We start from the raw sequence: 22,280 nt of genomic DNA, 5'->3' as shown, positions 1-22,280 counted from the left end.
ACAGCTGGCCATTGATCCTCTAGTGAGCAGTGGCTTGAGAATGAAAGTAATTTCTTCCTCTGAATATCTGTGCCTCATGGAGATGGGAAGTCTTGAACTACATACTACATCTCTATACTTATCATCATTGCATTTGGAAAAACATGTCACACAGAGCCAAAGAGATCCAGTTAGGCTGTGGATTCTGCTTAAATGAATACCCGATGAAGTGATAAACCCGTTTGAAAATGAATTTACTGCTCCCATCAATTCTTTGCGACTCTGAAAAATGTATCAAATAATAAAACTTGATAATCTGACCCCGCTAAAATGCTGCAAGCAATGTCCCAGGCTGCACATATGGTGAGCACTTTATTTATTTAATTCCTAAAAGAAAAAAAAAAAACCTCTGTAAAGGAATGTCTTTTCCATCTTCCAGATAATGCATTAAATCTGGCTACACATGAAACTTAAACAAATTGTATTGGGTTATTTGGACAAACATGGAATTAATTTGCATTAAGTGCAGGGTGACACTGTCATTAATTATGATAGAACAGAGTGTTACAGTGGGAGCAAAAAATGCCTGATTCTTGTGGCCGACTTTACCACTGGACAGGTCATGGAAGGAGGTCAAGTTTCCAACAGGGGAGTTACCCTCATTGACAATGGAAAGAGCACACCTAGTGAGGTTATCTTCTCTTTCACAGGCTTTTGGACTCCATGTGAATAGTCTTTGGGGTGAGGGAATGTATCTTGATCCAAAATCCATTATTAGGGCTGGAAATTCATGCATCCCAGAAGTACAACTTTTATCCAAGTGCCTCATTTTATCCCGGTGAGAGATTAGCGAGTCTCGCAGGAGCACTGAAACTAATTGTTACAACAAATTAATTAATGACATGTACAGAAGGAGTTATTCTCTTGCATGGAGAGGCCTAGAAAGGCAGCAGATATCATTTTTCTTAATAATTATAACGGAATGACTATGATAACACCTTGTTTCTGCGGGTCTTCAAAAATTGAAGGCTTAGGTGTGATTTTATCACTGGTTGGGGATGTGTTAAAGAACCTTTCAGTGTCACTCTTCATTTGCTGCTTTCCCATACCTACAGAGCAGCTTCCAAATGATAACTACTACTTACCATAATTACTTGTCCATATGACAGTGTAGTGTTGACCCTCCTGCAGTAGAAAATGGATTTTTAATTAATTTTTTTCCAGTTACAATGATGAGTTCGTACTGGGCTTGCCATGCTTTTTGACTTCACCGTCTTTGTGATTAATAGTGTTTTTTTCTGAGATAACAACTTAAGCCTTTGATGACTATCTATTGGTTTTGTCTGTCATTTCCCCTTCTGATATTAACACTCCAGTGTTGGCGGGAGAACCAGCCCTCACCCATTTCAATCCATTTGGTTGAGGTGGTTGGTTCCTCTCCTAGACTCCGGGGGTGGGTACATGGACCAGACATGGGAGATGAGAGCCCAGCATGTGCTTAGATACACTGATTGGTTCAGGAATAGTCATGTGATCATGAAACCTGGGATACTTGCTGGAAATTTTAGAAAAGAGAAGTTTCATGTTTTTCTTCTGGTGTTGCTAAGCTGGTAGTATGTGATTTGAGAGCTCCTGTTGGACCTTTGTGTCATTATTTAAGGAGAGCCTATCTGAAGAAAGTAGACCTGAGAGATGGAGGGGTTGGGGTACAAATGCCTGAAGTTTGAGCACCTGAATCCAGCTATGCCTGAAGCAGACACTTGAACTTTTGACTTGTGAGAGGTTAAAAATCCTTCTTTTTGTTGGGTTGAATTGGGTTTCTATTACTTGCAACCAAAAGAGTACTCTTATACACATGTTATGTGGTCATCATTCTGAGAATACTAACAAAGAGAAAAGTGCAAATAGAGTCCTCCCAAGTTATACCTGTGTAATGAAGAGTCTAAGGCATGGTGTTTCTAGCCAATTTCTCTGCATTATAATCCACATCAATTCTAAGTCTCAGAGTTCCTGAGGCAGGAGGGAGCTAAGAGTTTCTCACTTTAAAGTGGACAAACTTGGAAATCTTGAATGTTTTCATGAGAAATTGGGAACGTTGTTACTATCTTCTGCATCTGAATGTGAAAGCCCTTGTCTTTATTTACAACCAAGATTTGACCAAACCAAGCAAAAAACAAGAGAGAGAAGATACATTTCTTTTTTTGTAAAGTTTAGAATAGCTTTTTCTGTAGAATTCCCAGTCTTTTACAGAAGGGAAAGCTAAAATGGTTGATAAATGGGGATAAAATATTTGTGAGTAATGGTTATTCAGTTTAAACTTACCTGTAATTATTTCATTAGGTACAAAAGAAATAGTCACATGAGAACAGAGTTGTTAACCCCAGGCTATGATACCTCCAGATAGTTTTATTTGCGTTTGTTGCGCCTATGCATCGGTTTGTGTAGACTGTTCTGTTCTGTGAAGATTTTGTGTTTTTTTTTTTGCACAATGTTAACCACATGGTCATGGAGGTCTGAAATAACATGGGAGAGTCTGTTTGAACTGGGATAAAGGTAGCCTCCCATTGCCTCTTTCCTGCTATTAGGCTACAGATTCTGAGACTCAGAAGTCAAGGCTTTGTGAACAGCCAGTGCCCTGTTTTTTATTGGCTTCAGTTGTTCCGTGGGTCAGTCGGCAACAGCTAAGTGGCTAATGATGTGGAGGGATGAGGGCACTAATGAGCTCTGACGGGAATCACGCGTAAGATCTTGGCATCGCTAGCCTTATCCTCCAAACCCCTGAGCACACTGGACATAGAGTGACAAATGAGAAGCTGGCAGGTCCAGCCTTTTGTTTGGCCACAGAGCTCACCAACACAGGTGTCATAGCGCATCTGAAAAGGAAGAAGCTGAATTTAGAAACCTCATTCTATCATTCCTCAGCCCCCCTCCTAATATTTGACCGATGAATTAATATCAATAGAATAGCGACTTTAGTTGGGGATGAGCTTAAACTTCTTAAAGAAAACATTTTTTTCCTTTATATATTTTAAGTATTGACTATGGGCAGTAGGTGTTATGGGTGGAACTGTGTCCTCCCCAAATTCATTTGCTAAAGTCCTAATGCCCTGTATCTCCAGATGTGACTTTATTTGGAGGATAGGGTCTTTACAGAGATAATCAAGTTGAAATGAGGTAACTGGTGTAGGCCCTGATCCAGTATGCCTGGCGTGCTTATAAAAAGGGGAAGTTTGGATACAGACATGCATAGAGGGAAGACGATGCGAAGAGATACAGGGAGAAGACAACCATTTATAAACCAAGAAGAGAGGTCTGGACCGGCTCTTTCCCTCACAGCCCTCAGAAGGATCTAATCCTGCTGACACCTTGATTTTGAACCTCTGGTCCCCAGAACTGGGAGACAATAAAAACCTGTTTTTGAAGCCAGGCAGTCCCAGCAAACTGATAACAGTCAGCCAGTATCCAAGGCCCTATAACTCAGGATATCTCATTTAATCAGCCCCTGTGACGTAGTCATTACATATCCATTTAAAACTCAGGAGACTTGTCCACGGGAACACAGCTATCTAGTAAAAGAGCTTGAATTATAAACCAGGCATTTGATTGCAAGTCCAGTGGGTTTTCCACTCCCAGAAAAACAACTTCAGGAAGCTAAGGGAAATATATTACTTTTCTTAAAAAGGGAAAAAAAACACAAATTTAAAAGGGCACAAAGAATACTGCTTATAAACACCCATTTAGGTGCCATCCAAATTTAACAAATGTTAACATGTTATTATGTTTCCTTCAGACTTTTTTCTTCAAGACATAAATCATTATGAATATTTTTCTTGTTTCTCTTTATAGATCATTCCTTTTTCTCCTCCCTATAGGCAAACAGAGCCATTAATTTAGTTTATATTCAGTCCATATTTTAATATTCTCACTCTATTTATTTTCTAGTAAAAATAATTCTGCGCAAAGTAATGCTTCAGTGGAAATCATTGAGCATGTCCCTTGTGTATGTTTGCAAGAGTTTTCTTTAGATTCATATAGCTGGAAACCAAATTGATGGGTTACCAGGTAGGCACTTCTCCATTTTTACTAAATATTGTCAAATTGATCTTCAAGTGGGTCATACCAAATCATACTCCCACCTATAGCATGTGAGAATTAGTTCTCCATGACCTTGGTATTATCAGACTTTAAGTTTTTAGCAATCTGTTGTAATTTTAAAATGTCATATATATACACATATAATATATGTATATGTACATCTATACATATATATTCATAAATAACAAAGTATTGTTTCCATGTTTTAAAATTTATGCTAAATATATTATACTTTATGTATTCTATCGGAACCTGCTTTTTTTCGCTCAATGTATTTGTGAGATTTATCTAAGTTAATCTAGTTGATGCTGTCCTTTTTACTGTTCTAGTTCATTCATTTTCACTGCTATATAATATGCCCCTGTGTAAACATATCCCAGTTTATTTATTCATTCTCCTCTTGATGGCTATTGAGGATGTTTCTGACTTCCTGCCATGGCAGTCAACATTGCTCTGAATATAGTCATATATGTCTCCTTGTACATACATGTGAGGGTTTCTCTGTATGCCCTAGGAAAGAAATTGCTGAGTCATAGGATAAATATTAAGCAGTTTAATATCATTATCACCATCATTATTATTATACCTTGCCTTTTAAAAATATCTCTCTGTGCTTTAGTCCGGGTGAATACTTTCATACCTGCCTTCAAATGAATTATTTCTCACTTTGTATCCAGTGAATCATTTATAACCTATATTGAAATTAGTATTTTTAATTTCTAGGACTTCTAATTGGCTCTTTTTTATTCTAGTCTACTTATTCTTTTTTAAAAAAATTAATTAATTAATTTGTTCTTGGCAGCATTGGGTCTTTGTCACTGTGCGCGGGCTTTCTCTAGTTGTGGCGAGCGGGGGCTACTCTTCGTTGTGGTGTGCGGGCTTCTCATTGCGGTGGCTTCTCTTGTTGAGGAGCACAGGCTCTAGGTACGCGGGCTTCAGTAGTTGTGGCATGACGGCTCAGTAGTTGTGGTACACGGGCTTAGTTGCTCCGCGGCATGTGGGATCTTCCCGGACCAGGGCTCGAACCCGTGTCCCCTGCATTGGTAGGTGGATTCTTATCCACTGCGCCACCAGGGAAGTCCTAGTCTGCCTATTCTTGATTCATACCTGACTGCTTTGGTCTCACAATTTTTGTTCTTATTTTACAGAAGTTATTTCTTTATTTCTTTGAAGATATAAAACATATCTACTTTAAGGTCATTTTTGACATTTCCTATTTGGATTTTCTTCCCTTCGCTCTGTTATTTATCACATACTTGAAATTTTAGTTTGCAAGTTCATGTTGAGTGACAGTTCCTTTTCACACTCTGTGTTCATTCCTTCCTGTCTCTGGTTTTGTAGAGGCTTCTACACTGACTGTTTTCTCCTATCTCAAGCCAGGCTCCATAGTGGTGCCTCTGTGCTCTTGTCCCATGGTGATGCTGGAGAAAGTTCAGACCCAATTGTGAGCTTTTGGGCAGCTTGGCTGGGGTCCCACCTGCACGGCTGTCTCTGATTCCTTTAGCCCCACTTCCCCCAGCAGAGTATATTGCTTCACATGAACCAATGTCCTGAGAATTTGCGTAGCTTTCCCAACTTCTTTTTAATGCTTCTGATGCCTTATTTCAGGTCCCTGGTTTAATACAATTAGTCTGGTTCAGGCATTTCCCCACATTCTACAGGAATAAAAAAATCTCAGCTGCTGTTTCCAGTCTTCAATTCCCCATTAATTTATCTGTGTGTGTGTGTGTGTGTGTGTGTATATATATATATATATATATATAGAGAGAGAGAGAGAGAGAGAGAGAGAGAGAGAGAGAGAGAGAGAGAGAGAGAGAGACTGAACGTTTGCCCCCTGCCACCCCATTCATATATTGAAGCCCTAACCCTCAATGTAATGGTATTTGGAAATGGGGTCTTTGAGAGGTAATTAGGCTCAGATGAAGTCATGAGGGTAGGGCCCTCTTGATGGGATTAGTGCCTTTATAAGAAGAGGAAGAGGCATAAGAGCTTTCTTTCTCCAAGAGCATGCACTGAAACAAGGCCGTGTGAGATGCAGCAAGAAGGTGCCAAATGCAAACCAGAAGGAGGGTTCTCACCAGGAACTGAATCTGTTGGCACCTTGACCTTAGACTTCTCAGACTCCAGAACTGTGAGAAATAGAGTCCTATTGTTGAAACTACCAGTCTACAGGATTTTGTTATAGCAGCCTGGGCTGTCTAAGGCATGTACAGTGAATAACTCGGGAATCTGGTTGATCTGGTTGGCTGTAGCCCCTACTTATCTCTGTTTCTGTTCTATTTCCAACTCTTGTGCATATTTATATATTTTTTAAAATGTCTGTGGTTTTTATATTTTTAAAAGTATCTCATCTATCAGTACTGTGTGTGTGTGTGTGTCACAGAGAAAGTTGAGGTATTAATTCAAGGCACCATTCTGAATGGAAGCCTTTAGGCTATTTCTCTAGGAAGTTCTGTTAAATAAAAATGTAAGCTCAAACGATAATACGACAGAGATCGAGGTATGCATTAAGATAGAGGTAGCATGTTTAGGACAGACGCTCATTATCCAAGAAACCCCTGGCATTTGCAGATTTAACATTTGCAGTTTTGCGTTTTCCCAAGTGACCTCCAGAGGGCCCTGGAATTTTGCTGCTCCCAGCGAGTGCATCTCAACATGACTTGGTGGTCCTTTGTTCTTTATCAAGTGATCTTTATTGCATGTCGTCATCAAGTGCTCACAACTGATTTTTTTTTTAATGTGTGTAAAATAGAGGTGAAATAAGATATATGACAATAAACAATTAAAAAGAGGTAAATTTATTGGTTAGATATGGAAAGGAAACAGGTGATTTTCAGTAGAATGTGGTTATGGAGAAAACTAAGATACTTTGCAAAATGTTTTGAAATAGTGAATTTAAGGATATGTAGAGGACCCTGGAAGTATTCATAATGAATGTTGGATGTCCATGGTAAATATTTGTCCATCAAAATACTTTGAATTGGTCTTGGAAGTTGCCTATGTGATATGATTTGAGAAACAATAGGAAGACTCCATTGTCCCTGAATTCCTCCCCTACTATCAGTGTCTGATATTCCATTGTGTGAGATTCATTACTTTGTGCTTTGACCTCTCTCCAAAGATCTCTTTTAACATTTATATCCGTTATTGTGAAAGGAGCAAGTACATTGTTACCAACACTTTAAGCTATAGGTTTTCAGATCCACAGACCCAGCATCTCTTGAATGTCTCTTATATGCAAGACTCTTCAAGGTACTATGAATGACACGAAGATGAAACATAGATACTTGTCTTTTGGGAACTCATGGTCCAGTGGAAAAAGGGATAGAATGAAATATTAAACTATGATATAATGAGTGACATTAAAATGTATCAGTAAAGCTATCCTCTGGTAGCTTAGAGAAGGGAACAATGAATGATTCCAGGAGAAATAAGGACAATCTTTAGAGAGGAGGCCACATTTGTGTCTTATGAAGGACAAGGGGTATTGGCTTACTAGGAGGAGCTGGGAATGAGAACCTTAAGTCCAGATCTGGAAGGTGAAAATATGGGTAAAGAAATGGGGCTCTGGGGGAAGGGGTACGTATGGCGTAGACAGAGTTCATTTCTCAACTGTATTGTCATCTGTTCCAGCCAGTTAAGAATCCTAAGAAAAATGCTTTATTCCGTAACACTAGGTGCTCTTCATAGTCTGAGTAAGACCTCAACGATTTTACTTTATGTATGTATGTTTATTGCATGCTTGGGGTAGAGTAAAGACAAAAGTTTGCCTAGAAGTCTGAAGACTTAGCTTCTAGACCAGTTCCACCATTTACTAATCATGTAATTCTTTGCAAACCATTTAACCTTTTGGAGCTTCAGCTGCCCCAAAACGATAATGCAACACTAAGAGCTGCTCTGTCACTACAGTGAGTTCTTGGGATAGAAAGTTAACTAGCATATTTGAAAATACATTGGAAATTACAAAGTACTACACAAATATAAAATTAAATATGAAGTATTCAGCAAGTCAATGGGTCAGACTAATGCATGGATCACCAGGGATAAAGTGTTGGTAAAGGCTGAGTTTAAGGCACACAAGCTAGTAAAATAGTATAGAAGATTTTTTGCCCAAAGATATTTTCTGTATTGTGTTTGAGCTGTTGCCAGAATGAGCATACTCTACACTTGGTTAACCCAACCCTAGTCCTATTCCTAATCTGCCATTTTGCAAACGAGGATATAAATATAGCTGGGCAGTTGCACTCTTGGGCGTTTATCCCAGAAGAATGAAAACTTATGTTCACACAAAAACCTGTGCATGAATGTTCCTAGCAGCTTTATTTATAATACCCCAAACCTGGAAACAGCCCAAATGCCCTTGAGTGGGTGAATGGTTTGTTTAAACTGTGGTACATCCATACCATGGAATACTACTCAGCAAGAAAGAGGGACTAACTATTGATACATGCTACAGCGTGGATTGAATCTCCAGAGAATTATGCTGAGTTAAGAAAGTCAACTGTAAGTGGAACTATACAGTTCCATTTACCTAACATTCTTGAAATGACAAAATTATAGAAATAGAGAATATGTGGTTGCTAAGGATTTAAGATGAGGGGTTGAGGGCAAGAGAGAGGTGAATGGGTGTGGTTATAAAAGGGCAACAGGAGAGATCCTTGTGGTGATGGAAACGTTCTGTATCTTGACCACGGTGGTGGCTGTAGGAGCCCACATGTGATAAAGTTGTATAGAACATTGGGCAGAGTTCCAGTTTTTTGTTTTTTTTTTAAGAGTTTTATTTTTATTTTTATTTTTTTATTTTTATTTTTTTAAATTCTATTCTTGTCTGCTTACATTCTTTTTATGTATGTATGTATGTATGTATGTATGTATGTATGGCTTTGTTGGGTCTTCGTTTCTGTGCGAGGGCTTTCTCTAGTTGTGGCAAGCGGGGGCCACTCTTCATCGTGGTGCAGGGGCCACTCTTCATCGCGGTGCGCGGGCCTCTCACTATCGCGGCCTCTCTTATTGTGGAGCACAGGCTCCAGATGCGCTGGCTCAGTAATTGTGGCTCACGGGCCGAGTTGCTCCACGGCATGTGGGATCTTCCCAGACCAGGGCTCGAACCCGTGTCCCCTGCATTGGCAGGCAGACTCTCAACCACTGCACCACCAGGAAAGCCCAGAGTTCCAATTTTGAAAGATGAAGAGTTCTGGAGATTGGTTGCATGACAGTATCAGCGTATTTAACACTACTGAACTTTGCCCTTAAAAATCGTTAAGTTGGTAAAGTTTATATTGTGTGTATTTTACTAAACAAAAATTTAATTAAAAATGCATGGGGGGCTTCCCTGGTGGCGCAGTGGTTGGGAGTCTGCCTGCCAGTGCAGGGGACACGGGTTCGAGCCCCGGTCTGGGAGGATCCCACATGCCGCGGAGCAACTGGGCCCGTGAGCCACAACTACTGAGTCTGCGCGTCTGGAGCCTGTGCTCCGCAACGGGAGAGGCCGCGATGGTGAGAGGCCTGCGCACCGCGATGAAGAGTGACCCCGCTTGCCACAACTGGAGAAAGCCCTCGCACAGAAACGAAGACTCAACACAGCCTAAATAAATAAATAAAATTTAAAAAAAAATGCATGGGACTAAACACACACATACACACACTCAAGCACAAGTAAAACTGGAGAAATCTGAATAAGAGCTGTAGATGTAGCCATCTCAATATCTTAGATGTGATTTTGTACTATAATTTTGCAAGATGTTACAGTGGGGGGAAACTAGGTAAAGGTTACGTGAAATCTCTCTGTATTATTTTTTTTACAACTGCATGTATGTCTACAGTTATATTAAAATAAAAAGTTTATTTGAAAAAAAAATATAGCTGGGGATATGCAAACTCACGTTTAAGAATAAGGAAACAATTTAAGGGCATGCCACTGGACCAGAGGGGCATCCCCTTTGTATACAGACAACCACCTCTTTAGTCACGAGGAAAAGTGAGTTGAGCTGTTCGTTCTTTAGCATGTAGCTGTTAACTGAGCAGAAACTGGAACCCACATCTCCCATCACACTGTTGTCTTTTGTATTTTGAGGAAAACAGCATTCCTACTCTTGTTTTTTGTACATGATACAAAATTAGCTAGACTAATAAGCTAAAGCAGTAACCTTGAATTTTGTGAAAGTTAAGGAAAATCGAATGTTGAGAGTTACACATCCGCAACTGAAATTAGTCCCAGGACCCCCTTCTCCTCTCAGATTCTGGGCATACCAATAAAATACCCGAAGACAAGCAATACAGTGAAAATTGGTTCTTTGGGTATCATAGCATCTTGACTTAGAAGGGCTTTAACCTTGGCCTCATGCTTCCTGGGGGGCCTGTTGCCGATGCTGTGTAGATGCTAGAATTATCAAGCAGCACTCAGAATGTTTCATCTGAGTAAAATCAAAAATGAAACCTTCAAAGTCCTATTGATTCTAGACATGCTCTCTGTGCATTAAATTGAACTTAATGGACTGAGAAAGGAGCATTTCAGCACATATAGGTAAAAATTATTTGTATGAGAATCAATTACTCACATGCCCTTTATCCAGCAATATATGTATTTATCTACATAGGTAGGTAACACCAAAGCATCATGTTGAATCTATCTGAGATAACTGAGAATCACTTTTCATTCAAGCCACTTAAATTTGGCTCAACATTAATCCATCATTAGCTCTTGGCTTTGCTTCTCTAAAATATAAGCGACAAGATTTTATGAATATTTTGACCATTGGAAACACTGAGTAAGGGCTTTAGCGTGAATAGAATACAGAAGAATGTGTGGCTGTACGGATGGATGACCTCCTGATCATCGTCCCATGTATCTTCATTTGGCTTCTTTCTATGTGTTATAACTGATATTTTCCCAGCTCTATAGTCTTTACGTGTTCAAGCTTATCTGCTTCATGTCTTTTATGTTGTTAGGACTCTTCACCCTGTGTTCCTATTTTAAGCTTGGCCTTGAACTTCAAACTCATATATCCAATGGTCTGCTGGAGAAAGTGACTTAGAAATCTCACACAGTCACCTGTAATTTAACATGCTTAAAGTTGAAAGTCCTATTCCTACAAACCCAACCTGTTTTTCCCCTTGTAATTCAGCTCTCACTTAGACTACACTGCTTCCTCCTTTCAACTCCCATATTCAATTCTCAAGTCCTCATTTTACTGCCTAAATTTAGCTCAGATGGATCCATTTCTCTTTATCCCTATAAACAGTGCTCTAGTGTAGACTTCTGAGTACAGCTGCCCTCTAATCCTGCTTCAGTAGAGTGTCACTGCCCCAGATGCATTTTCACAGTGTAGCCAGAACCAGAATCCTCTCTCCAATGTGCACATTTGACCACATAGCTCCCCTCTTGAGAATCTCCCAGTGGTTTCCTAGCATCGACCAACAGAAGTTTAAGTTCTTAACAGAGCTCACAAGATCCTTCCAGACTTGGTCTACACTTGTCTTATTAGCTTCATCTCTCAATCCGAGGGTACCATGGATTTGGTCGTAACTCTCCACACTTGCAGTGCTGCCTCACATTGCCTGTCCTTATTCGTGGTGTTCCCTTGGCTGCAACAGCCTGCTCAACCTTTTTGCGTCCAGTTAGCCCTTGTTCATCTTTCGAGACTCAGATGCAGTATCCTTTTCTCCAGAAAGACTTCTCTAAAATCCAGTGTGAAGTAACGCTCTCTTATGCTCCATCACCTCTTATGCAAACCTCTATATGTTGAAATTTTATTGACAGTTTTGTGTCTCTACTTCTCTAGGCTATAAAGTTTTTTGAGAAAAATACTACTTTGTATTCATCTTAGTACCCTCAACATGAAGCCCAGTGCCTTCCATTTGGTAAATGATTTAAAATGCTCATTAAATTGTCTTTGGGTATAATTAACACATTTTAGAGTTTTATATAAGATTTCCTTTGGCTGAAAGTTTTAGGTAATTGGGTAGATTATGGAAAAGAACTTTGGAAGGATTCTTGATTTAGATACTGTCTGTGTCACTTATAGGTTGGAAACTGGTTTTAAGAGCAAGCATTGTGTTAAGAAACTCCCAAGGGATATACACCAAAGTTTCAGCTTAGTGTTTTAAGATACTGGCTAAAAGTTTCTGGGAACTGGTGGCACGGCCAGGATTATAGGATTGTTGCTATTGTGTAGTAACATGTACTATGAATGCATTTTAATTCTTAGAAATGTGAGTACCTTTATGTGTAAATTATCCGTAATAATTAAGCCCATTAGATTAAGGAATTCACAGCCTCTGAGGCCCTTCCAGTTTTGGAGCTCTAGGAATTCCTAGAACCCACCCCTAAAAAAAGTCAGAATAAAAATTGTTTTAACTTTATTGTACCTGCCAAATCAGACTGTCACTTGGTTCTGTTGGTTATCTATAATTGCAAAAACTGAACCCATCATGTGACCATCTGAATCACTTTTGAAGAAAGCACTTTGTATTAACATGCTCTCTTGGTCATTTTAGTCAATTTCCTCACAGTCTAAGAGTCTTGAAAGAAGAAATCAAAAAGTCTAATTTCTCTGAAGAAACAGGAGGTTAACATAAAAACACACAACACTTTAACTGTCTCCTCTCTTTGCCAAGTACTTCATCCTGAATGGATCCACTAGCTGTGAGGAGGGGTATGCACATTACAAGTTTTTTTTAAAGATGTCATTTAATACTCTCCATGGATCCATTTATCTGAGATGGGGTAATATGCTCCTTTTTAAGCAAATGTGTTTGCTCTCCTGATTTTCCGTTCATTTGGTGGGTTTTGGCACCAAAATGCTGAGCAGTTGGACCTCTAATTAAGGAACCTATAATGCACACATTCCTGGAAATGAGGAAACATTTTGTGTTTGGAAAGAAGTAGATTTATTCGACACTCAAGAGTTTCTGGTTTGTTTGTTTATAGAGAGACTTACATATTTCTCCTGACATGAGAATACCAAGAAGAAGGAAACAAATCATAAAGTTTAGGGATAAAATTGATTTTGTATCTTGAGGACTTCTGCAATATTTAATTTTGTTCCTTTATTAATTCACCCATTCAAAAAATACTAGATGAACATCTGCTATGTGCCAGGAACACTGCTAAATGCCTCATCAACTTATAGTCTGGTGGAAGGGACAGCTAAAAAATGTTACTTATGGGGTCATAAATATTCCAAAAAGAGAAGTCCAGAGGGCTAGGGAAGAACATCCTGGGGACCTGACCCAATCAGGGTGAGAGGCTAGTGCCCTTTACACTGAGAACTGAGGGCTGGAAAAGAGAAAGAGTGGGGGTAGGGTGGGTCCAGGTGTGCCAGGCCAAGATTACAGAGCACACAGTTCCTGCTAGGATGAGTTGTCCCCCTTGGGAAATATTTGACACTCTCTCTAGTCTCCAGTGACCCCAGCTTGGATGTCATGCTGCTTGTTCCTTCTCTATTTCAGAGCTAACCTTTCTGAGCTCACTTTCTAAGCCAGCGTAAGACTCTATTGATGAATGAAGGGAGGTGGTGATAAATGACAAATTCGGTTAGAAGTGATGAAATACTACAATGAAGGACAAGCCCTCATCTTCAAAAATAGAAACTGACCTTGATTGCTGGTGCTTTTTAACATTTATTTCTGCTTTGAAGCAGCTCCCTATGTAGGAGTCCAGTACATTCATAAATTAATGTATCTTATTAAATCCGTAGAAGAAGAAAAAAAAGTAAGTTTATAAGAGATTTTTCCCCCATCTCTGATCTCTGGGTGAGATTTTAGGTGTTTTTAATATTAATGATTACATTTCTCCTAGTAAATCGAGGGATGTAGCTCTGGCAATGAAATCAAATCTCCTTTTCATAAAGAAAATAAAAGAATGTAATAATATGGATGAATTTCACAACAAGATGTAGAATGAAAGAAGCCAGGTTCAAAAAATACATATTGTCTGATTCTATTGAGTTTCAAAACAGGCCAAAGTGAGTTGTGCTGTTTGGAAGTTCACCATTCTTAGTGGGGGTTATCCTTGGTGGTGGTGAGGGCATTGATTGGAAGGGGGCACGTGGGGACTTCTGGGGTGCTAGTGATACACCCTATATATCCCATGTCATAAGTATTATATGTGTGCTTGAATGTATGTATAGTGGAAGTCAATGAGAAGCTTAAAAGATGTTCACTTACAATGAATCCTTTATACAAAGGAAGAAAGCATTTGGCTTTGCAAACGTGGTTCTGGCAATATCTACAGAGCCATTAAGAAGTGGGCCTTTCCAAAGATACAGTTTCTTTGGTTCACCTCAGTAGCCATAAATCAGTTCTCAAAGAAAATTATTTTGGACTGGATTATTTAGTTCAACCCCAAGTCCAATGATGCTAAAGATGCAATTGCTCAAACTAAGCAAACAGTTCAAAAAATCTGTATCTCGTGTGTCAGAGCTGAGGGTAAAAGAACATGTTTCTAGGTTGTATTTCACCACATGCATGATGCATTTCCAACATGCCCTTTTATTTCTCCGGAAGACAGCTAAAGAAGACTGTATGGTGCTATATACCCAGTCTATATACAGTGGATTTATATGTCCTGAAATATAGGTTTTATGGTAAAGAATATTTTTCTGAGTTGACATCATTTCAATAGGCATGTAAGTTGGATGACTGACCTTCCGTCTTCTGTAAGAGCAAAACAATGGGATGGAATATGTGATTACAGATGTACATTCTGGTTTTACTTCCACAAGTGCAAAGAAGGAATGTATCACTGCACGCTACATTGGTGTTATGAAATATCATAATTCTGTGCATTCCCCTATTTTTTTTAAGTTACTTTATGCTTTTTGGATGAATCATTTCACAACTTTGCTACTGTGACCCTAGCCATCCCTGCTCACTGGAGGATAGCTAAAGGTTTAAAAAAAAAAAAAAAAAAAAAGACCCAGTCAGAATCTCTTAATAAAGCTATTATAGGCTGCTGACTCTGGAGGCTGGGTAGCCAGTGGCCTGACTGCTGATAAAAAGCACATGCTGGAAGAAAGGGAGTGGGGACTGGACCACTGCTGTCTCTGCTCTCATTCATGACTGATGCTGGGGACTCTCCCTCTACTATTCATATCCAAAGTGGCCTGTGCAGAGCTGTTCAATCACTCATGAGCTGGAAGATACAAGTGGGTATCTAAAGCAAACTCAGGCAATTACAGTCAACATTCCTGCGGTCAGAATACTTGTCAGGCTGAGAAACAGGCAGTTGAGTGGTGAGAACCTCCTGGAACATTGCTGAGTTCTCTGGAGAGCCCAAAGTGGCATCCAGCCCAGCCAACAGGATAGGAGCATGCTTCATGTAAACAAGTGAAGCAGCCTGGAGGATGTTCTCCTCTGACCACACGCAGGTATCCCCTGCATATCTGGATACGCAGGGCAGTCCTTCTCTGTTCATCTTACAGCAGTACTGCCCTGCAGGGCCGCAAGAGATAGTAAACAGAGCAGATAAATGGAGGATATGTCCTCTCGAGCAGAAAAAATGACTGCCTAGTTGCAAAACAGAAACAAACAAAAAACAACCCCCAAAAAGCAATCGAACAAAAAACCAACTATATGTTTATGTTAATATTTTACACATTTAATAAGAAACTCTTCTTTTTTATATGTATATCTCATTGTCACTGCAATGATTTTAGGTTCCACGCAACTTGATTTTCATTCCCCTCTGCAACTCTCCTTTGCTCGTGTTCAACCTTCCTCTGAAATCAATGTACCACATGAGACACAAATGATTAGGGATGGAAAATTAGATCTATGAACAAGCAGAACTAATGAAATGCTTCACAGCAAGGCAAAGGTGGGATAAGAGTTACTGTAGGCTAAACAAGCCTGCAATTGTTAGGTACAAAAGTGGGAGAATGTTCTAGCTCTATGGAGACATAGCAAGTATGAGATCTTAATGACACAGCCATCAGTCCACCGTAATGTCTATAGCTTTTAAAATTTCTATCGATATACAGTCCTGTACTATTAACACATGGATACAAATACACATATGCACCTTAGACATTTTCTACTTGCAGTTTAGAAATCGTATGCCTTATATTTATATATCCAGTAAGCACTAATCTTCTTTATAAGATGTTGCCTAGCATCTTTTTAATTATCTCTTTGTAAAATTTTAACCCAGGAAACTTATTGACAATTGGTTTCAAGGCTAGTCTTATGAGTTTATAGAGTGCGCGGTCATCCTTAGATTGTCATTTCTGAACATTTGGGAAGGGCTCCTTGCTCACCAGTATGTCTCCTGCTTGCTTTCTGATGCTTAATAGGGGCCGCAGTCTTCCATTCCACAGTTGAGCCTGGTACCAGGTAGGACAAATCAATAGGTGAAGCCAAAAATGTAAATACCATGGAAGGATGGCATTACCAAAGTTCCTACTGAGATGCAAGGACAAGTTTTGATAAAAGGCAGTGTACTTGGTACCCCAGTTGGGTAGAGGACAGTGAATTCCACCGGTCAGTAAGCTGACTATAGAGCAAAGGACAGACGGCACCAAGATAAGTAAGTGATTCCTTCACAATAGGAAGGTGACGTTTATTTATTTGCTCAAAGTCCTTGGTTTAGTGTCAGGCACATATTTACTGATTTGGATGGATTTCATTATTAGCAACAGGGGGGGCAGTTACATGGTCTGAGCTGTATCAGTAGAAAGTTCACCTTATATATCAATACTACACGAGGGCATTGGATACTTCCTCATTCTTTTGTCTGGTCGTTTCCTCTTTTAAAACTTATATTGCACATTCCATCTCCCAGGAAGCCTTCCCACAGGCCTGGGATGATGCCTTGCCTTGTGCAAATATTCCCAGTATACCTGTTCATACTTGGAGCACAGCACGCCCCTCTCTGTCATTGTGGACTTGCCTCGCTAATTTGCCTCACCAGACTGTAAGCTCCTTGAGAGCAGGAAAAAAATCCCTCATTTAGTTTTTTTTTTTTAAATTAGTTATTTACTTATTTATTTATTTTTGGCTGCATTGGGTCTTTGCTGCTGCTCATGGGCTTTCTCTAGTTGTGGCGAGCAGGGGCTACTCTTCGTTGTGGTGCGCGGGCTTCTCATTGCGGTGGCTTCTCTTGTTGCGGGGCATGGGCTCTAGGCACACGGGCTCGGTAGTTGTGGCACGCAGGTTGTGGCTCATGGGCTCTAGAGCGCAGGCTCAGTAGTTGTGGTGCATGAGCTTAGTTGCCCCACGGCATGTGGGATCTTCCCGGACCAGGGCTGGAACCCATGTCCCCTGCATTGGCAGGCAGATTCTTAACCACTGCACCACCAGGGAAGCCCTGCCTCATTTAGTTTTAACCCCAGTGTCTAGTTTCCTAGCTGGAACATTATTTATTGAATAATTGAATAAACTTTATTGAATATGACAAATCAAAGGAAAAGTCTGGATGCAGTGATTGGGTTAGCCACAAGGCAACATGGAGAAGAACCAGGAAACTTGAGCATTTACTTTATTAACATAATGCACTTTAAAAGGTCAAATCTATTTTTCTGAATTAAAAAATGACTTTATAGTCTTTTTGTCAGAGTTTGCTTGCATAATGAATTTGCAGTGGAGGAATCAGATAAGAGAGTCTGGATAAACTTTTCTGTGATAATTGAAAGGGCCCTAGAGAACAGTGACTTCTGAAATGGCCACTAAGTCATGAGAAGAGTAGGTGGGTGAGGGCAGCTACTGCCTAGAAGCTAAATAACCTGTGAGTGTGCCTACCTTTCCCTTGAGATGGTAGCTACTGGAAGCTGGAGACAGACCTTTCAACAAGATTAAAGAGATGTTATTAATTGCTATCGATCATGGGTCAACAAATTAAATTGCATCTGCAACTGCATCTCTGAAGGGTCTAAATGAGAAATGCAGTTAATGGGTCTAGCTGACCCAATGTTGTGATTAATTAAAAAGTTTATGAAACCAAAAAACAAAGGCTAAGAAAAATGTATTGGGAACAGGGTAGATATCCTTGGAAATCTCAGATCAAAAGGCTCCCCCAGGAACTACTTTGTCACCTAATCCTGTATGTTCTAAAAGAAAAAAAAAAAGAGAGAAGGCCACAGCAGATGGTTGAAAAAGTTCTTTCTTTTTGAATTTCCAAAACCCTGGTGAATGATAATATAAAAACAAAACTGACATTTATATTCTGAAGGGGCATGAACAGAGAGAGGTGTTGGAAATTTATAAGCAGTTTGTGTCATACTATGCAAAAGAAATTATTTCACCATGGTGTGAGATTAATATTTACCACAAATTAGTAAAGAATTCTGTTGTTCTTTCGATGCCAACCTTTGACTTCCATTTTAAGAATACTGTGAAAACATGTATGACCAGTGGAGGACTTTGGCTCTTCAAACTGCAATTATTCAGACCAGGATGAAAAAAGAATTGGCAAATAGAAACAGAATGGGCTGCCCTGTAGACAAGCGTATCTGAGGTTAATCCTAAATACTTTGGTATTATCAGCATCTTCAGCGTAGAGTCTAAAGTGGGGTATGTGCCACCCCCAAAGAAAGCATGAGCTCCATGCTTTTGGTGGTTGTTATTAGCATCAATATCCTGCTAATCACCTGAACTAGAAATGTGGGCTATTTTAATTCTTGAATCCCATTTGTTCCTCCATGAAGTCTTGTCCCAACCAGTCTGTTCGAGGGTCGCCACTACCAGATCAGATCCTCATTATTCCTTCCTGGACTCTTGTAATTGCTTCTCCTTAGCGTCCCCACCTCTCTCTCACTAGACCCCATCCCATCCCTCATTCTGCTGTCAGAATTGTTATTCTAAGACTTACATGTGGCCGTGTCACCCTCTTTTTGATGTTAATTAGTCCACAGTATCAATAAAAACCAAGTCCAATTTTCTGAGCATGATTTTCCATCACCCGACAACTAGGTTTCCTTCCTGGACACATCTTTCACCGTGTCCCACCATCTTCAACTTCACACTCAAATCACACCTGACTGCTTGTCACACTCCAAAGATACTATTTATTTTTAAATATGCCAATAGCAAACCCCAAATTCCTGCCTGTCTTTTACTCAAGCTTCATGATCCAAACCTAGGGTTACCTTATCCATGAGATTTCTTTTATCATACCATAACCTCATAATGATAGCTGACACATAATAGACTCTTCTTATGTGCCAGGCTCTGTTCTAAGCTATTTTATGGGTAGCATTCTGTTTAATACTTACAGCCCTGATATAAAATTGGGCGAGCCTGTGAAAATGACTGAACTTCTCTGAACCTCACTGTTCCAGTCTGCAAAATGAGAATGCTAGTTCATGATTTCATGATAGTTAATCAGAATGGTTGAGCTGATGAATGTAAGTCATTATCTCTTGTAAAGTAGCCAGTATAGTATCTGATGCACAGAAGGGGTTCAAGACGTGGTAGCTGAATAGCTGAACTTTATATCCGAATTCCTCCGCCACCTCACATAACTATTCATTTGAAAGGCTTTAAAACTGAAAATTAATTTTAAAAGTACAGCTTTTTATTTTTATTTATTTATTTTTTATTTTTTATTTTTTTTAGTACAGCTTTTTAAAAAGGGCCCCTACTCAAAGCCAGGGAGTAAGGTAAGCACTGGGCTAAATTAAACTGGAGTTTGGGCTTCAAAGAACTATGAGTTCAAGATTTTCAAATTTAAAGAGAAAACCATTAAGTCATTACCACAACTGAAAATGTTTGGCATATAAAACAAACTTTGAATCCTTAAAATTAAAGAAGTTCCTTTAACTCAATGTATTTAACTCTTATTCTGTGAGGGGCACTAAGGCACTAGCTCATCAAAAGAACAATATGCCTTCTGGGTCTATAAAGTTGATCAGGGCGAATCAGGTGTTCATACCAGACAGTACAGTTTGAGGCTCACTGATAAGACTATCCCCCCAGTTGGAGGTATAAATCCCTTATAAACAGGGTAAGAAAGTATAGGTAAGGTTGCCAACTCAGAGATAGCATTTGTCCTTCAAAATCATGAAGGTACCTTTCTTTAAAAGAGTAATATTACCAACATAAACCCTGAAATAACAGCAAACCCAGGACTGTCTCAGTTCATAGCTTTCTCTCCTATGCTTTGAAGTGCCCTTCCATGGAAGTTGAATCAGAAATGAACTGTAAACAATCCTTTGCAAGGGGCATAGGGGGAAAGAGAGTTGGATGGATGGGAAACTGAAAAGCACGATAGTCTAATCTTGTTTTAAGAAAATGTTGGTGGAGCCGGGGTGTGTAACCGTGTATGTGGGGATGCCATGCTGATGTTTTCTTAGCGGTTGGCTTTTTTCCTTCTTCCTCCAACAATGCAGTAGATGATGGCAATTTATAAAGTATTGTTCAGCTTTACTCTGTTAGGCCGTATGTTTGTCTCAAGGAGAAGGAGAATAACAGTTTGCTCTTACTCCGTAAGGAAAGCTTACACACGTATAAAAGGCGGCGTCCTCTGGGTGCTGGTCATTGGAAATGGTTCTCGGTCTGGGGCTTTGTTGCCCCTATTGGTAGAAAGCCTCTTGCCTACTGCTTGCCCTGCTTAGAGTCTAGGGAGGAGTTTAACATGGACTTTAAAAGAGTAATTTTCCCCAACACAACCCCTCTGATAACAACAACAGACCCAGGAGTCTGTCAGAGTTCACAGCTGTGTGTTGGCAGGGTTCATATCCCTACTGTGGACTTAGGAGGCATAACGACCAAATGCGATGTTACAGATGGTTTGCTTTGGATCATGCAAACACCCCTCCTCCCCTGTAGTTTAGAAAAATCTAAGAAATTTGAATATAAACTGGATATTGATGATATTAAGAAATTATTAATTTTGTTAGGTTTGGTAAAAACTATCCCTTTTTTCAAGGAGATGATTACTCTCTTTGATGATGTAGGGATGAAATGATACGCCTGATGTTTGCTTTAAAATACTCAAGGGAAAAAAACAGATGAACTATTATGCAGAACCTTGAGAACTGTTGCATCTTGGCAATGGGTAAGTGGAGGTTCCTTATACGATCGTCTCAATTTTTGTGTATGATGGAAAACTTCTACAGTAAAAAATTTCTGCTTTGCCACTTAAGATCCTGTGACCTTGGGCAAAGCATTTAACCTCTTCGTATTCTGGTTTCCTCAACAACAAAGCAGAGGTAATAAGAGTCCCTGCCTCGTAGCTGTGCTGTGTGGATGGAATAGAAAAGGTTCAGGACACAGCACAGGGCCTGCCACAGAGTAAGCCCTCAAAAATTACAGATTATCACTAGTAGTGTGCATGGATCTGGGTCAGGGAAATATTTTTCCTATCACTTACCCTCTCACTGCTGGTTTGGGTTCCTCTCTGATCCCTAAATCAGCCTTGCCTTCTATTATGAAAAATGGAAATGTACTCAGACAAATGCTAAAGCTGATGCCTAATTCTAATTGAATATAGCTCTAACAACACATGTATTTTCAGATGATAGAAGTCACTGAGAATTAGTCATTAAATGAAGAGTATGGAGAAGGGAGAAATTTAGGAAGGAAAATATACCACAAACCGTGTTTGCTGGTTAACACACTTTATATTTAACAAAATAGTTTTTTAATAATATATTCTTTTACACATCAAATATTGTTGCTAGAATCCCCTTTTTACAGTTGAGTGTTTAGTGTTTTTTTTTTTTTCTCACTAGTTTTTCAGGCACACCATTTTCCAAAGATTTTAGAAACTGAATCTTTTTTTTAACAGGCATCAGCTGACAATCAGGATGTTGATCCCTTATTTAAACAGAGCTGTAGTTAAAGCCAAGAACCAAAGGCGGAGGAGATGGAGGAGGGTAGAGGTGATGGGGTAGCTGCAAACAAATCTTTCAAAAGAAAAAAAACAACAACAGATGAAACCAGAACTCTGTTGTTCAGAGTTTGGAAAGGATTTCTCAATGACGTGGGTGGAAGGAAGTTGTAAAGTGTTTATCAGTTTATGAGAAATTCTGTCACAGTATAGGTTCATCTCTCCCCAAAGGGGGAGAAATGTCAGTGCTACAAAGTCTTAAAGGAAACAGCTTGTAGTGAGATTCTAAGAGGGAAAAAAAAATCCAAGGACAAGAATAAAATAATCCCTCTCTCTGGCTGGTAACAGAGGCTGCTGAACAGCCTTCATTCTGCAAACTCTCTGAAGAGAGTTTCTTGGTGGGTATTATACTCCATTCTCGAAAATCCTTGTTGTGACT

This window comes from Balaenoptera acutorostrata, chromosome 8 (genome assembly GCF_949987535.1).
Source record: "Balaenoptera acutorostrata chromosome 8, mBalAcu1.1, whole genome shotgun sequence".
Taxonomy (NCBI): Eukaryota; Metazoa; Chordata; class Mammalia; order Artiodactyla; family Balaenopteridae; genus Balaenoptera; species Balaenoptera acutorostrata.
The sequence above is the reverse complement of the archived record's forward strand: the minus strand, read 5'-3'. Positions refer to the sequence as shown.